The 7548-nt window shown below is 38.4% G+C and overlaps 1 pseudogene; it reads right to left on the bottom strand.

The window, feature by feature from the left end:
* Positions 1–3323: 3323 nt before the first annotated feature.
* The window catches only part of LOC103660155, a 7021-nt pseudogene continuing 2796 nt past the window's right edge, over positions 3324–7548 (bottom strand).

The raw sequence follows: 7548 nt of genomic DNA, 5'->3' as shown, positions 1-7548 counted from the left end.
TGGGATATCTGTGGTTTAAGGTCTCATGGGGGGCAGAGGGAGCAATTAGGGAAAAATCTGAACTGGCTTTTAGGGAGTCAAAAAGGAAACTAAGGTTGAAAAACCTGATCTTGAGGAAGAAGAAAAGTGAAGGCAATGAAAGAGAACAAGAAGGAAAAGTAGAATGATAAGAGAAACAGAAGGAGAGAGGAGAAAAAGAGAAGGTATGTGAAATTTTAAGAGACAAAAATAGTTTTGTCTGCCACTGAGCCATATGACATATAACTTTTTTTCCTTGACATTCTGAAATACAAGCTTACTTCTCTACGTTAGTTCTGGCTCTGGCAAAAAGCATTAAATGTGAAAAGAATACTGGAATGCCAGCTCTTTATTAAAAGAATTCCCATATCCTAGAGCATTCTTTTCTTGCTCAAATACTCCAAACAAATATCCTCACTTTTTCTCATTTAAATTTAAACTTGTAAACAATTTTCTATTAGGTTTCTAAGGACCCCATTATTCCACTTACTTGTAATGTGAACTTTGTTAGCTCCATAATATCAAAGCCTTCAGTTTTATAGAAATTATTTCTGTCATCTATCTGCCATAGTAGACAAACCCATTTGTTGTTTGACAGCTTATAGAAGCTTTTCTGCAGTTTGGATTTATCCCTCAGGATCATATATCTGCCTTTGCTCTGAGTATGGGTGCACTTAGTGACTTTCTGATTGCTAGTTGAATAAACGTGGTATGAATGGGCGTTTTGTTTCTGATCTTAGAGGAAAATCTTCCAGCTTTTCACTGTTGAGTATGATGTTAGTTGTGGGTTTGTCATATATGGCGATGTTGAGGTACATTCCCTCTATACCTGCTTTGTTGAGATTATCTTCAGTTGTTCATAACTTAATTTTTATTAACTTGTAGGAGTTCTTTATATATTCTTGATACAAGTCCTTTGCTAGATACATGTGTGGTGCATATTTCCTGTTCTGTAGTGTAATGGTGTCTTTGAAGAACAGAAATTCAAGCTTTGATGAAGTCCAACTTGTCAAATTTTTCTTTTATGATTAGTGCCTCTTGTGTCCCATGGAAGAAATATTTGCCTACTCCAAAGTTATAAAGATGCTCTTCTACGTTTTCTTCCAGAAGTTTTATGGATCTGGGTTTTACATTAGGCCTATGAACCATCTTTAGTTAATTTTTGTATATGGAGTTAAATAGGGCCTAAGTTCTTTTTTTTTCCAAGAAATAGATATCAAATTGTTTTAGCAATATTTTTTAAAACAACAGTAACAACAACTTTCTTTCACATTTAATTGCTTTAGTGCATTAAGCCAAAAATGAAATGACCACATATGTTGGGTTCTATTTGTAGACTTGGATCTGTTTATTTACTAGCCTGTCCTTATGTAGTAACACACTATCTTGCTTACTGTAACTTTCCAGAAATCCTGTAATCAGGTAGTATAAGACTTCAAACATTGTTCTTTTTACATATTGTTTTGGCTATTCTAGGTCCTTCAGCTTTTAAGATAAATTTTAGAATTACTCCTCTATGTCTAAAAAAAAAACAACAAAAAACAAAAAACTAAAGCGAGCCTGTTGGAATTTTGATAGGGATTGGGTTGAATTTATGAATCAACTTAGGAAGAATGGAGAACTTAATGTTAGAGTTTTATCATCCATGAATATGACATATTTCTCATTTATTTAAGACTTTTAAAATTTCCTTCAGGTAGGTTTTGTGGGTTTCGATACAGAGGTCTTGCGCATCTTTTGTCATGTTTATTCCTAGGTTTCTGATGTTTCTGGATACATTATAAATGGTATCATTTTCAATTTCACTTCCCAATTGTTTGTTGCTGGTGTATAGAAGTAGAATCGATTTTTGTATGTTGGCCCTGTATCCTATGACTTGCTAAATTATTAGTTTTAGTAGCTCTTTTGTGTATTACATAGGTTTTTTCTATGTATACAATCATGTTGTCTGTGACTACAGTTTTACTTATTCTTCTAAATTTTTATTGATATAATTCATAAACCATAAAATCCACTTTTAAAGTGTATAATTCTGTAGTTTTTAGTATATTTGTAAAGCTGTACAACCTCATCACTATCTAATTCCAAAATATTTTTATCACTCCAAGTATAAACCCTGTATTCATTGACAGTTATTCCCCATTATCTCCATCCCTAGCCCCTGACAACTACTAATCTATTTTCTTAATCCCTATGGATTTGCCTGTTCTGGACATTTCATATAAATGGAATCATACAACATGTAGATTTCACTTAGCATATAATGTGTTCAGGATTTATCCAGGTGGTAGCATGAATCAGCACTTCTTTCATTTTTCTGGCTGAATCATATTCCATTGCATAGATATATCATATTTTGTTTATTCATTCATTAGTTGATTAGTTGATTCATTCATTAGTTTATTCATTCATTCATTGTTTCTACCTTTTAGTTATTATGAATACTGTTGCTATGAATATTTGTATACACATTTTTGTGTGACCACAGGTTTCCAGTTCACTTGGGTATGTACCTAGGAGTGGAATTTCTGGATCATATGGTTAATTCTATATACTTTTTTAAAGATTTTTATTTATTTATTTGACAGAGACAGCCAGCGAGAGAGGGAACACAAGCAGGGGGAGTGGGAGAGGAAGAAGCAGGCTCATAGCAGAGGAGCCTGATGTGGGGCTCGATCCCAGAACGCCGGGATCACGCCCTGAGCCGAAGGCAGACGCTTAACCGCTGTGCCACCCAGGCGCCCCGGTTAATTCTATATTTTAACCTCTTGAAGAACTGCCAAGTTATTCCCAAAGCACAATTTTACATTCCTACCACTGGGGTATGAGGGTTCCTATTTCTCCACATTCTCACTAATGCTTGTTATTGTCCATGCCATCCTAGTGGGTACAAAATGGTGTCTCATCATGGTTTTGATTTACATTTCCCTAATGACAAATGATGTTGATCATCTTCTCATGTGCTTATTGGCTGTTTGTATATCTTCTTCGGAGAAATCTCTCTTCAAATCCTTTGTCCATTTTTAAATTATCTTATCTTTTTATTGTGGAATTGTAAGAATTGTTTATATATTTTGAATACAAGTTCTTATCAGATATGATTTTCAAATATTTCCCCCATTCTATAGGTTGTCTTTTCACTTTCTTTTTTCTCCCCACATTCTTCCTGTTTATTCCATATCAGTTACTGTGGAGGATGAAATCTGATTGTGAACAGATTGAAAGAAAAAAATACATATAATTAAAAAAAAAGTTTTTATTTAAATAATCTCTATACCCAATGTGGGGCTTGAACTCATGACCCCAAGATGAAGAGTCTTATGCTCTTCTGACTGAGCCAGCCAAGTGCCCCAAAAACATACAGTTTCACACAATATCTAGGTATCAAGTCAGATAGGTATACAGGTACAATAAGATACAGAACACGATGAAGGAAACTGAGCCTGCTAAGGCTTTAGAGCATGGAGGGCTTAAGAACATCATCATTTATGTTAACAAAATCCAAGTGCTTTGAAAAACCAACACCAGGTCATTCTCAGATGTCTTTCATTTCAAGGACAAGTTCTGATGTGGAGTGCCATGATTCTGCAGATTTCTGGCTCCCTGCTAGTCCCTTTGTGGATAAACTGCTTTCTCTCTTACTTCTTTAAGGTGTGCTTACAGGAGCAGCATAGGCTGCAGGATGAGAGAGTCCCTCAAGAAGCACAGGTAGGGAGGAGGCAGGATCACAGCAGGATCAGGAGGGTCTATTGCTGCTAACCTCACTGTGGGGGATTAAGGTAGCTGCCTCCTGAACCCACAGCCTGACCTAAGCAGGGCAGCCCATCTCCATCCTCCATCCTTCTGTCGGTAATACCTGTCACCCTTGCCAGACTTCCCCTGCCTCAAGGTGAGTTCACCTTAAAGGCTGAATGTAAAAGTGTGAGTCTGGGGCCGAAGCCACCAACAAAGGGTCCCCCAGTTAGAGGTCTGGTCCCAGTAGGAGGCTGCTACTGCACTCTGGCAACCACAGCACTGAGGAATGTGGCCTACTGTTGTCAGAAAAGCTGGAAATCCAGATTTGTATATGAGCCCCCAATTCCAAAATGTTGCAATTTATTCATGTTCTAGCAAAAACATTTTCAGGAATGATGTAAGTGGGTAAAAATAAGAGCCAAATCAGGCAGACCGTGGATTGTGGCCCCACAAACCCTGCTGCCTGCTTGCATCCTGTCTTAATTTCCACATCAAATCCTTTTGAGGCACATGAATCTGAACTTTTGGGGTCTTAGCTCTTTACAGGACATTTTTGGGATTTTTTTTTTAAGCCTAAAATAATCTATCTTCATTATTTTCTTCAGGATATTTTTCAGTCTTAAGCTAAAAGGATACTTAACTTGGGGCAGTCCTTCTCTAATGTTAAAATATTCCAGTTGCACAGTATTACAAAGATAGCACCCAATCAAACTGACTGAGGAAGCTACCAACAAATAGGGGGTAAAGAATTCTGAAAACCAAAGTAGTAACTGAGAAGCAGAGTGGTTTTCCTCTAGTGTCTCTGATACCCACATTCAGCTGCTCCTCCCGCCTTGGGCAGCTGATTGGACCTGCCTCCCAGCCTTCTCGACCTTTACCACTTGATGTCGCAGGTGACGGCAGGGAGCCCTGGGCCTGGTACATTGTGTGCAGGACTTCCTGGACTGCAGGGGAGTTGGCCCTGTTCAGCCACTCCTGGTATAGCTCCTGCATGTGGGCGCTGGTCTAGAGGGCTGCACAGGGATGTCAGCGTCGACGCCTTCTGACACAGTAGCACCTTGTCTGCATGCCCATCCTTGGTCTGGGCTTGGCCTCAGTAATTTAAACATCCACTGGTCCACAAAGTGGTATGGCAACTTGCCTTCCATCTGACACAGCAGCACCTTTTCTGCATGCCCTTCCTTGGTCTGGGCTTCGCCTCAGTAATTTAAACATCCACTGGTCCATGAAGTGGTATGGCAACTTGCCTTTCTCCAACTTCAGAACCACATCCTGGATGTTTTGAAAGCAGTACACAGCAGCAAAGCATAACAGAACTTCCCCATTCTTTTCAAGGGTGACCTTCTGGAAGTCTTTGTTCTTCAGGGTGTGGCAGGTGACATCCTCATTAAACAGCTGCTTGGCCACGTGTCTGAAGATGTGCGCCAGGTACCTGCTGGAGCTGGCTCCGTCATGGTCGGTGCCTCACCTTCTCCTTCAGGCCTCCAGAGTGTACATGGTAGTGTCTTTTCACCAAGAGGTCACTTTGCTCCATTATCTGAACAATTTCACTTGAGGTTAATATGCAGTCAGTCAGCACCCCAGGAACCATTTGAAGCTGTGGGAAAATCTTCTTGGAGGGCCTTCAGTTTATTATCATAGCAGATGCCACAATAATGTGGAATATCTTGTCTGAGGACAGGTTCTACTGTCTGGTGAAGTAATCCTTCACCAAAGAGCCTATGATCTGCTGGGGAGACTTGGTGGTGTAGAGGTCAGGGGGAGCGATAGGGTGGCCCAGCACATGTTCCAAGTATGGGACCCATCCTGGACAGGTGGATGTGAGCTTGGATAACACTGGCTCTTCCTCACTGTGCTGGTGGCATCGAGGAACAGATTCTTTCTGACTCTCCACGATGCTGAAATCCCCAGCTATTGTTGTATCAAAGACAGTGCACACACCAAGATTTTGAGGAAGACACAGAGTCTTCTGGATGCATTAATCACACTGAGGCAGAATTTAGCAGCAAAATAAGGCAGAGACTGTGGACACACTGACACTGCCAGCACCTTGTGCTGTGAGATATCACATTTCTTATTAAGGTTCAGAATCAAAAGAAGTCCTTGGTGTCCTGCTGGGAAACCTGGATCACTTCCTCCACAGTCACACAGATGTGACACACCAATTACTCAGAAATATCTAGGCATCAGCCAACTTATGCAATTCTCTCTTCTTCCACATGTGGTGCTCACACTTCATCTGTAGTGGGGCAGGTTGGGGGCCAAGACTTGGCCTGAGAGGAGCACCAGGAGATGCGGCCTTTTCACTTTCTTGGTAGTGTTCTTTGAAGCATAAAAATTTTTAATTTTGATGAAGTATAATTTATCTATTTTTTTCCTTTGGTTGGTTGTGCTCTCGGTGTCACATCCAAGAAACCATTGCTATGCCATGAAGATTTATGGCTATGTTTTTTTTGAGTTTTAGTTTTAGCTCTTACATTTAGATCTTTGATTCATCTCAACATTTGTATATGTACAGGGGTCCAAGTTCATTCTTTTCCATATTTTCCCAGCATCATTTTTTGAAAAGACTATTCTTTCCCCTATTTAATTTTCTTGGCACCTTTGTCAAAAGTCAATTGACTATAAATGTAATGTATGAACTCTGAATTACATCTCACTGATATATATATATGTTCTTGGTAGTACAGCTGTGTTGATTACTGTAGTTTTAAGTTTTGAAATCAGGAAGTCCAAGTTTTTCCAATCTTTATGCAATTTCTTATTGTTTTGTTACATTGATTGGGACCTTCAACATAACCCTGAATAGAAGTGGTGAGAGCAAACATTCTTGTCTTTTGTTTTTCATGACCTTAGAAGAAGATTTAATATTCCACCACTACATTTCTCAAAGATGATTGTTGTTATACTGAGGAAGTTCTCTTCTATACTTAACTTGCTTTAAGTTTTTTTTTTTTTTAACATGAATGGGTTTGAATTTTGTCAGATGCTTTTTCTGCATCTACTGAGACCATCATTTTGTTTTTCTCTTCCATTCTGTTAATGTGGAGAATTACACTGACTTCTCAATGTTAAACCACGCTTTCCTCAGCATCTTATCCTTTATATTGCAAGGTTCAATTTGCCAATATTTCACTAAGAAGTTTAAAATCTATATTCATGAGGGATATGGGTTTGTAATTTTCCTGTAGAATGTCCTGGTCAAGTTTTGATATCAAGATTATATTGGCCTCATAAAATGAGTTTGGAAGTGTTCATTCCTGCTCTGTTCTCTGAAATATATAGGATTAGTATTTTATCTTCTTTAAAAGTCTGATAAAATTTACTGGTGAAGCCATCTGGCCCTGGAGTTTTCTTTGTGGGAAAGTTTTTGATTAGAAATTCCATTTCTTTAATAGATATGCGTCCATTTAGCTTTTCTTTTCCTTCTTGTGTCACTTGTTTGTATTTTTTCAGGAATTTGTCCATTTCACTTAAGTTGTCAAATTTATTGGCATAAAGTTGTTGAACTATCCCTTTAATATCTGTATAATTCATTAGCATTTTGACTGCATTAAAAGTAAAATTTCTGCATACAAAAACAAAATAGATGACAAATAATGAATCAGGGGAAAAATATATAACATATGGCAGAAAATGATATATATTGTAGAAGCAAACAGTCTAGTGACAGAAAGAAGGAAGTATAATTCAGTGTGACAAATACCAGGAGAGGTACACAGAGAACAACACATAGGATGGATACAGTGGCCAATTTAGGAAGTCAGAATCATAATATCCAAGTGATGAGTTACA

The sequence above is a fragment of the Ursus maritimus genome, unplaced genomic scaffold (genome assembly GCF_017311325.1).
Source record: "Ursus maritimus isolate PB19 unplaced genomic scaffold, ASM1731132v1 scaffold_21, whole genome shotgun sequence".
Lineage (NCBI taxonomy): Eukaryota > Metazoa > Chordata > Mammalia > Carnivora > Ursidae > Ursus > Ursus maritimus.
Note: the sequence above shows the minus strand (reverse complement) of the source record. Positions and strands in the feature narration are given on the sequence as shown.